The 10,278-nt window shown below is 41.6% G+C and overlaps 1 protein-coding gene across 5 annotated transcripts in view; it reads right to left on the minus strand.

Annotated features, from left to right (window-relative positions):
* INAVA (innate immunity activator) overlaps positions 1-8,567 on the minus strand; it is a 65,854-nt gene extending 57,287 nt beyond the window's left edge. For 2 of the 5 annotated variants that reach the window (XM_060231572.1, XM_060231568.1), the window contains exon 1: positions 8,415-8,566. The gene's annotated coding sequence lies outside the window, so the exon portion shown is untranslated. Of the gene's footprint in view, positions 1-8,414 lie in introns of all 5 variants that reach the window. The other 3 variants (XM_060231570.1, XM_060231571.1, XM_060231573.1) reach the window with 2 other exon arrangements.
* Between the last annotated feature and the right edge of the window lie 1,711 nt (positions 8,568-10,278).

Consider the following 10,278-nt stretch of genomic DNA (forward strand, 5'->3'; position numbering starts at 1 on the left):
AATTGCCAACATTCCATGGATTATGGAGAAAGCACAGGAGTATCAGAAAAATGTCTATTTCTGTTTCATTGACTACACTAAAACCTTTGATTGTGTGGATCACAACAAACTTGTGGCAAATCCTTAAAGAGATGGGAGTACCCAACTACCTCACATGTTTCCTAGAGACCTGTATAAGGGTCAAGAAGCAACAGTCAGAATGGGATATGGAACAACTGATTGGTTTAGAATAGGAAGATGAGTTCGACAAGGATGTATATTGTCACCCTGCTTATTTAATTTATATGCAGAGTACATCATGCGGAATGCTGGGCTGGATGAAGCACAAGCCGGAATTAAGATTGCCAGGAAAAACATCAACAACCTCAGATATGCAGATGACTCCACTCTAATGGCAGAAAGTGAGGAGGACCTAAAGAACCTCTTGTTGAGGGTGAAAGAGGAGAGCACAAAAGTAGGATTGAAACTCAACATCAAAAAAAACTAAGATCATGGCATCTGTCCCCATCGCACCTTAGCAAATAGAAGGGGAAGACATGGAAGTAGTGACACACTTCACATTTATGGGATCCACGATCACTGCAGATGGTGACTGTAGCCATGAAATTAAAAGACGTTTGCTCCTTGGGAGGACAGCAATGGCGAACCTGAGCAGTATAATAAAAAGTAGAGACATCACCCTGCCAACAAAAGTCCGTATAATCAAAGCAATGGTATTCCCAGTAGTAATGTATGGCTGTGAGAGCTGGACCATAAGGAAGGCCGAGCACAGAAGAATAGATGCTTTTGAGATGTGGTGCTGGAGAAGACTCTTGAGAGTCCCTTGGACTGCAAGAAGATCAAATCAATCATTCCTAAGAGAAATCAATCCAGACTGTTCCCTGGAAGGTCAGATGCTGAAGCTCAAATACTTTGGCCACCAAATTAGAAGGGAGTGCTCACTGAAGAAGATTCTGATGCTAGGAAAGAAAAGGCAAAAGAAGAAAGGGACAGCAAAAGATGAGATGGCTGGACAGCATTACTGATGTAACAAACACGAATTTGAGCAGACTGGAGGATGGTGGAAGGCGTGACTTTGTCCATGGGGTCACAAAGAGTCGGACTCGACTGTGCGACTGAACAACAAAAATAATTATATCATAGGGTCACCAGAGGGCGGTCTATTCTTCTTTTTCTTCTATTCTTTTTTAACTTAAGGGGAAGAAATTGAGTTTGGGTGCTGTTTATTACTCCTTGATAACAAATGGTTAGCTCCTTGTACAACAACAAGCCATAAGTCTCTGGTGTTTTCCACCCAGGGCTGGCTTGTGTGGCTTCCTCATTGCTGCTGTGGTTGCTAGCACAGTGCAGTGACAATGGGGACCCCAGGTGGCAGATTTCCCCACTTTTCCCCTGCCATCAGTTTCCCCCAGCAATGCCTATCTCCCACTCCACACCATTAGGGATTTTTCAGGGTTTTGAAAAATCAGCAATTCAATACTGCTACAAGCAGGCAGCCGTGTTGGTCTGAAGCAGTTGAACAAAGCAGGAGTCAAGTGGTACCTTTAAGACCAACCAATTTTTATTTAGAATGTAAGCTTTCATGTGCTCTTAAGCACACTTCATCAGACGAGGAATCCAGCACAGTGAGCAAAGCCATACATAGCTGAGCAGAGCCATACATAGCTGGTAGGCAGTGGCCCAGAATGCAACATGGTACAGATTAAAGAACCAATGACAGTGAAGTAAAATTATCTGGTAGGCAGTGGTTTAGAATGTAAAATGGTACAATGACAGAATAGTAAAATTAACAAATTGAGCAAACCCTTGATCTGAGTAGCATGAGCATGTGAAAGCAACAAAACAGCAGTATGCAGTAAAATTAATAAATTGAGCAAACCTTTGATCTGAGTAGCATGAGCATGCAAAAGCAACAAAACAGTAGTATGTCATAATGTGAGATTGTCTGTCAATAACAATGGGAGATGGGTTCAATATATGTAATGGGAAAAGCAACCAAAGTCCCTGTTTGAGTGTGTCAATACAGCTAAAAGAGAAATACATTGGATAGTGATGTTCTTGTCTGCCTAATTTACTTTTTAACATGTAAACATAATTCTAGTTTGCCATAGGAAAAAGGAATACAATAAAATATAGTTAAAATGGGTAAGCAAATGTAATAAGATATACAGCCAATATCCCTATTTTGAGTATGTCAATACAAATAATTGTACTGATACACAATTCTAAAAAAGAAACATATTGTAATACTGTGGATGTATAGCTATACTCACTGAGAGTGGGTTTAGAATCTGTAATGAGATAAAAAAACAACAACAATATCCCTGTTCAGTCCTGGGGAGGTGTTTGTTCTAAGTTTCATAATAATTTGTAATTCAGCAATTTCTCTCCATTCTGTTCTTGAAGTTCCTCTGCAGTAAAACAGCTACCTTGAGGTCACCCATTGAATGCTTTGGAAGGTTAAAGTGTTCTCCCACAGATTTCTCAGTTCTGTGATTCCTAATGTCGGATTCACTTCAGAGTCGCCAGAAAGGGGGGGGGGAGGGAAATGTCTGCTGGGCACTTCATTATTCCCTATGTGGAGATCGATTCTCATAGGGTATAATAGGGAATTGATCTGGAGGTATTGAGAGCTCCGGGGGGGGGCTGTTTTTTGAGTTAGAGGCACCAAATTTTCAGAATAGCATCTAATACCTCTTCCCAAAGTACCCCCCAAGTTTCAAAACAATTGGACCAGGGGGTCCAATTCTATGAGCCCCAAAAGAAGGTGCCCCTATCCTTCATTATTTCCTATGGAAGGAAGGCATTTAAAAAGGTGTGCTGTCCCTTTAAATGTGATGGCCAGAACTCCCTTGGAGTTCAATTATGCTTGTCACACCCTTGCTCCTGGCTCCATCCCAAAGTCTCCTGGCTCCACCCCCAAAGTCCCCAGATATTTCTTGAATTGGACTTGGCAACCCTACTGCAAACAGCAATTTAATTTATATTGTAATCCTATGCTGACTTATTCCAGTTTGTCCAATGACTTCAATGAGTAAACCATGCTATCTCTAAATAGGATTGCACTGTAATACATCACAAGGACAGTATAATATAGATACTGTTAATGTTCTGTGTCATTTTCTTACTGACTCACAATGTGTTCTTATTTTGGAGCTCTTTGGAGCCTTAGTATTAAAGCAGGGCCTGTATGAAATAAAAACATGGCCTCGGTAGCTCTTTTGGCTCTTTGCTGATATTTTGTCTAACAAAGAACACTGAGTATTGGGAGATGCATGTGAAACATTCAGGTCTGAATGCTGCATGGAGGTGCTGCTGGATAAAGAATCCATTGATCTACAAACAGCAGTCTTTTCTTTCATAGCGCCTGCCATCCTCTCTGAGAACTGGGCTGGCATCTAAGCAACAGTTCCTCCCATCCCTTTCAGCTGCCCCTTGGCAAAGGAAACCCATGTTACACTGCCACTTCCGGAGAGCCTTCCCAGCCACACTACAAGGAGGAAGTTTATCATAAATACTCCAATCATCCCATTTGGCTTTATTCCCAAAGAGTCATATCCCATCTCCTTTCTCCCAGCCTCCATCACACAGGAGGGAACTTCACAACACTGAAGTAATTCATCTCACTCTCTCAGTTATCTGCCAGGCATCTCCCTGAAAATAAAGAACAGTAAGGGACAAATGCCCTTTTAGTGCCCCTGGCAGGCAGGCCATCCATCATCAAATGAAGACCAGGGGGAGACCAACTCCTTTGCTCCAGCAAGATAAAGCTTGTCACAGTAGTATATTCTTCCTTTCCTGCATAAAACCTGAACCATTCCACCCACACTCAAAGCCCATTTCACATTAGCAAGTGCCTTGATGTGTTTCTATGTAATGAAAGTTTAAAACAAAATTTGTGGCACCACGGTGTGGGGGAGGGAATTCCAGTTTGTATGTATGAACTTTGTCACAAAAGACTTCTCTTGCCCTTACTACTGCTCTGTAAGAAACATTAGTGTGTGCATGACAGAGAGATTGGAATCAAGCACACCCAGATACCTGCTGGTTTGTCTCATATTCTGTGCATGGGATGCATGCAGCAAGCCAACTCTTCAACCAGCTGTTTAGATGCACGCACACAAATGAATCTGGATATGTCCATTAATATGATTATACTATTTTCTCGCACAATTACATTTTCTTTCTGCTGCTGCCACCTCTAAATTTGAAAAGGTCATATAGTAAAATGCAAAAATCCACAAAAATCAGTTTTTAAATTGCAACCTACTACTTGATGTCCATTCATGAATCTAGCTAATCTTGCCATCACTTCTTGTGACCTGATCTTAAACAGGCGTTGCTGACTGTACAAGCACACAAAACAGGCAATACATTCTACCTGATACTGGTAAATTAAAGAATGCATCTGTCTGCATGTTTGCAAAGAATAACTATACAGCCTAGAATCACTTTTCATACATAGCATTCATAGTAAAACAGTTTTCATGCATAATGCTCATTGGAAAGAATGTGAAAGGATTATCCAGTTAAAAACACTGAAGTATCATTGTGCTCCCCAAGAGCCCCGTGGCGCAGTGCTAAAGCTGCAGTACCGCAGTCTGAACTCTCTGCTCATGACCTGAGTTTGATCCCGATGGAAGCTGGGTTCAGGTAGCCGGCTCAGGTTGACTCAGCCTTCCATTCTTCCAAGGTCAGTAAAATGAGTACCCAGCTTGCTGGGGGGAAAGTGTAGATGACTGGGGAAGGCAATGGCAAACCACCCCGTTAAAAGTCTGCCATGAAAACATTGTGAAAGCAATGTCACCCCAGAGTCGGAAATAACTGGTGCTTGCACAGGGGACTACCTTTACCTTTTTATCATTGTGCTAACAAGTAAGTGCTTAGAATGAGAAATCATATATACCATCCATTAACTGAAAGCCATAGAAAACTGCAGAAAAGAATGGGAAATAAAAACTTAGTTCACCAGCACAGTGTTACAGCAATGACAATAGGACTAGTTCACATGATTTAAAGTCCACATGTTTCACATGGCTGCCTGGGTCCCAACAATCTGATGTGCTTTGGGAATTTCATGCTTAGAACTTAATTATCAGGCATGAACTAGCCCAATTTGTACTGGAACAATGACACACAGAAAGACAGGGCTTAAGCCTTTCTCACATGCCAGTTTCCCAACCTGAAATGGCTCTGGGGATCCACATTGGAAAAACCTCCAATAGGGAAAAAGTGACTCCTTGGGGCAGTTTCAGGCAGGGAAAATAGCACTGGGTGGTGGGGGAGGCTTAATTTCCCTCTTTCTGCACACACCTGGGAACTGTCAAAGCATGTCTGATTGACATGACCCAGGAAGAGAATATGGGGTACATGAAGACTTTATTTTGTGTGAACTGGCCCTTTAGCAAATAGCTCAAAGAATCATGGCAGTTGAAGGTCATTTAAAATGGTGATGCACAATTCTTAAAATGTGAAAATAAGAAAAGCTCTCTTTGAGAGCAGGTTTGGATATTAAAAAAAAGCCCAAGTCCTAATTTTGTTCAGAAGGAGCAAAAGTTAGAACAGCTTGTCTAAAAGGGGCAATTTCAGACAAATCTTTCACATAAGGGCTGACTAGTGAATGCTTGAATGCAAAAGAAATCAGAAATCAATAACCCAGTGCTGCAATTCTGACCCAGGCAGACCCATTGCCATTAGGCAAACTAGGCAATTGTCTAGGGTGCTGGCCTTCAGGAGTGCTGAATTGGGTGTCGCCATGTGACTCGGTGATGTTATCAGTTTGGGGGGGGGGGGGCACCAGAAGTTACCCTTGCCTAGAGTGCCAGACAGTCTAGGGCCAGCCAGTGAACTGGTTCTAAAGGTTTGATCTGAAGTACCACAAACAGAACAATGCTCACAGAATGGTACTTTCAAGCAGGGCCGGTGTGTGGGAGTAGGCAAAGTAGGCAGCTGCCTAGGGCGCCAGCAAGCCTCGGGGGCTACGCTGAGGGAACCCTCCCCATCACTCATCTCTGGCTCCTGATCGCCGTAGCCTTGTCCTCTCTCACAACCACTGGGAAAGATCTATGTAGACTGTTCACTTTAAAGTGCTGTTGTGCCACCTCATATTTCTCCCTTGTGTCATTGTACATGAGAGATGCCTTTCTTTGTCAGCTGATAGGAGCCTTACCTACTAGAGTTGCCAATCCCCAGGTGGGGGCAGGTTTGGAGGCCCTCCCCTCGCTTCAGGGTCATCAGAAAGCGGGGAGAGGGGAGGGAAATGTCTGCTGGGAACTCTTTTATTCCCTAGGGAGATTTATTCCCATAGAAAATAATGGAGAATTGATCCACGGGTATCTGGGGCTCCGGGGGAAGCTGTTTTTTGAGGTAGAGGAACCAAATTTTCAGTATAGCATCTAGTGCCTCTCCCCAAAATGTCCCCCGAGTTTAAAAAAGATTGGACCAGGGGGTACAATTCTATGAGCCCCAAAAGAAGGTGCCCCTATCCTTCATTATTTCCTATGAAAGGAAGGCATTGAAAAGGTGTGCAATCTCTTTAAATGTGATTGCCAGAACTCCCTTTGGAGTTCAATTATGCTTGTCACAGCCTTGATCTTGGCTCCACCCCTAATGTCCCCTGTCTCCACCCCCAAAGTCTCCTGTCTCCACCCCCAAAGTCCCCAGATATTTCTTAAATTGGACTTGGCAACCATATTACCTACTAAGTGCACAGAATCATGGCATTTCCTTCAAGTAGGGGATCTAGAATTCCTTTTTCTGGCTAGGAATGGTGTTTTTGGTTTGCTTTTAAGGAGCGTTAGAGATGGGAAAATACTACCCAAAACTCCATCATCAAATCTCAAGGAGTTTCCCAACCTAGCTTTCACAATTTTTAAAAGAAATTACTTATTCTCACAATTTTTTTGAAAAATTAAAATTAAAAACTAGTAAATTAAAAATGTGAAAAGTTTCAAGTTTGGTGCTCTTCATTTTCCCTACAATTTTTTTTATAGTGGGTGACTTGCCTAGGGTGCCAGAAAGCCTAGTACCGGCCCTGCTTTCAAGCCACCAGTCTTCCACTGCAGCTTGCTGAGCTTTCCAAATTCTATTCCTGGGGATCAAACAGGAATGTCTCCAAGTAGGACCTGGGGATCCCCCAGAATTACAGCTCATCCCCAGACTACAGAAATTAGTTCCCCTCAATAAAATGGATGCTGTGGAGGATGGACTCTATGGAATTGTACCCACTGAGGTCCCTGTCCTCCCCAGGTTTCACCTCCAAATCTCCAGGAGTTTCCCAACCTAGATAGAGCAACCCTATCCCTCCAACCCCCACCAGTGGCCAGCGGGTATCTGGCAACTCTAGGATCAAGGGATCCTCACTAATAACAATGAGGCAAAGGAGGTGTCTCAGGTAAAAAACCATGTCCCTTCACAAACAGAAATGCCATTCCACCAGTGGAAGAGTACCTGTGGTTCCAACCCACAGTGTGTAAATTTTATGGAACAACACAGAAGTACTTTGTGTGACTATTGTGAGAAATTTCATGCCTTGAGCCTGTTTGGAAGTCTTTTCTTCTCTACAGATGTCTGATGGTTTCTTTTCGTAACACATTGGAAAGAGAGGAGCAGTTAGCACATACTTGCAAGCACACTTCATTGTTACTGCACATTTTCTAGGAGCCCCAGCCTCCAAACTGGAACTCAATCCTGGCTCAAAGTAAGTCTTGCTTGTGATTTATTTAAAGAGGCCTTATTTCCTATCTTTGCTACCACATACTGAAGTTTTCATGACAACCAGTTGAAGATCCAACCCTCAGAATTTTAATTCTCTTGGAAAAAACAGTCACCAGGAATTTAAAAAAAAACTGAACACACAAAGATATATCCTTAATAAAATAATCTGTTTATGGTGTGCTGAAATGTTTGTTTTCTTTCATTATCTTAAAGCAAAAGGCCCAAGTCCTAATTTTGTTCAGAAGTAGCAAAAGTTAGAACAGCTAGTCTAAAGGGGGCAACTTCAGACAAATCTTTCACATACGCTAACATCTCATAGCTATTTGTCTTAAAGCATAAAGTTTCCAGACCCAGCAACTGTTCTCCCCCCCCCCCCCCCCCAAAATCCCACACAGCCAGAGAATCATTTGTTCAGATACTGAAGCTCTGGAAGTGGCAGGAATTCTATTAATTTGCAGCCACTTAGTAGGTCCAGCTTTTGTTTACTCTTTCCTTTAACACTGTTGGCAACATTAAGGACTTCAGAAAACATAACTCACATAGTCACAAACAACTTTGAGAAAGGATTCCTTTCAAAGGAGTTAAATTCAGAAGTTCTGTCACCCTTTCCCCCCTCTCATATGTTCATATATTCCACATTTAGTTTGAATTGCTGAAATATCTCATTCCACACATACAAAAAGTCTGCTTCCACTTACCTATTAAAAATCCAAGTGGTTCTGTTTTCTTGAGCTTTTCAGCTACAGCAAGAAGTGAGTATTGCTGCTCCCATGCTTCTAATGCTCTTGCAAAATTCTTCGCAGCCCCCTTGAGGTATTTAATTTAACTTGGGCATTAGAGACATCCAAATGTTAAAAGATCTGAAGACATCTGTCTCTGGGACATACCAATCCATCAGAGAAAAGGAGGGGAGGAAATCTTGCCCAAATATTTTAAAATGTCTAAATGGAATTCCTTAGAACAACACTGTGAAATGGAAAATTAAAGTACCATGCAATACAGCATAGGTTTCATTTTCTTGTTTCCCTATTGTATATTAATTTCCTGCTCTGAGGGAACAACCTTCCCTGGTCCCCACTTCCAATCTAGATTGTTTCAGCCCTCGTGGTAGGAAAGAGTCACTGGTTGAATCAAAGAACTTCTTCCAAACAACACAATGCTTCCCCCCCCCCCCATCCCCACCCCCACAGCTTTGCTGCATGAGACCCAGGGGCCAGGGCGAACGTGTGAAAGAATGGAATCACAGAGAGGGCGGGTTTTTTCTACAGATCAGTCCATAAGGAAAGTGTGCGTGGCAGCTGGCTATTAATGTCGTATTAGTGATGGATTAGCAGCACTCTGCCCACTGGGCCAGACACACAATAGCAAACTAATAAGCTTGTGAAGTGGGGATGCCTGTTTGCTACCTGGTACCCAGCTAAGAATGTGAGGATATAGTGCTGTAGGCCTTGATAAACAATATTTTATGTCTTTGTGACTTAATGAATCTTTGATAAGTGTTTCTTTAGAAATTCCTCCTGGAGAGAGTTAAAAAAAATGTCAACAAAAAACAGCTCATGGTCTGACAGCCTTGATTTAAATGTGTTGTAGCCCCTGCAGGTATGGCACTGGCATGGTGTTTTTTCATGGCAAAATGTTCTTAGCCGTGCTGCTCATGTGTAACAGTAAACACAAGTACATTGTGCATACATAAGAAACAGCCAGTGTACATTCACTTTATAGTTGGAACCAAGGACTAAACATGCTGTTTCAATTACATGTTCAATTGTACATGCATTGGATATAAATTGAGAATTATTCAACACATGTATAAAGAAAAAGCAAGTGTACACTGTACATGAGTTGGACTATAACTGGTGATTAAAGTCTATGTGAAGGCATTTTCCAAACGGGAATCAAAAGTGATCATGTGATGATGATTTTCAAATTATTTCTGTGCTGTGATACATTTTTCCATGCAGGGTAAACATGTAAGTCTGCTGCAGCAAAAACAAGTGTCAAAAGGCACCATTATGACTTACAAATATATTGAAGCATAAGTTTTCATGGGTTACAGCCCACTTCATCAGATAAAGTGAAAGCTGATTCAGTAGAACCATATATGTAAAATTACAGACGGAGAGAAAAGAGTAAAAATTGAAATAAAAATTGAAAATAGTAGGTTAAAATAGCAGGTTGAAATAGTAGGTTAAAAGGCTATATAATACAGAAGTTTGGAACAGATTTATGCATAACTCAACAGTAAACAAGATTAGCAGTCACTATTTACAACAGCTTTAACTGGTGATGATAAAGATTATTTACAAAATCCATGACTTTTAAAAATTAAAACCAATCAAAATGACACAAAACAGTGTACTTGCTATAGACAAAGTTGACAAGACATAACACACTTTCTCAGATGCTGCAGTTCAGACATAATGTAAAACCACGGTTTATTTTAAATATGATTATTTTGTGAGGCCAGGATTTGTCTCATGGACAATTATCCAAGTCCTGTTTTGTTGCGGCAAATGCTGGCTTCATTTTCTTTACTCTAGCCAAGAATCTCTGTAGCTGGGG

This window comes from Heteronotia binoei, chromosome 2 (genome assembly GCF_032191835.1).
Source record: "Heteronotia binoei isolate CCM8104 ecotype False Entrance Well chromosome 2, APGP_CSIRO_Hbin_v1, whole genome shotgun sequence".
NCBI classification, from domain to species: Eukaryota; Metazoa; Chordata; class Lepidosauria; order Squamata; family Gekkonidae; genus Heteronotia; species Heteronotia binoei.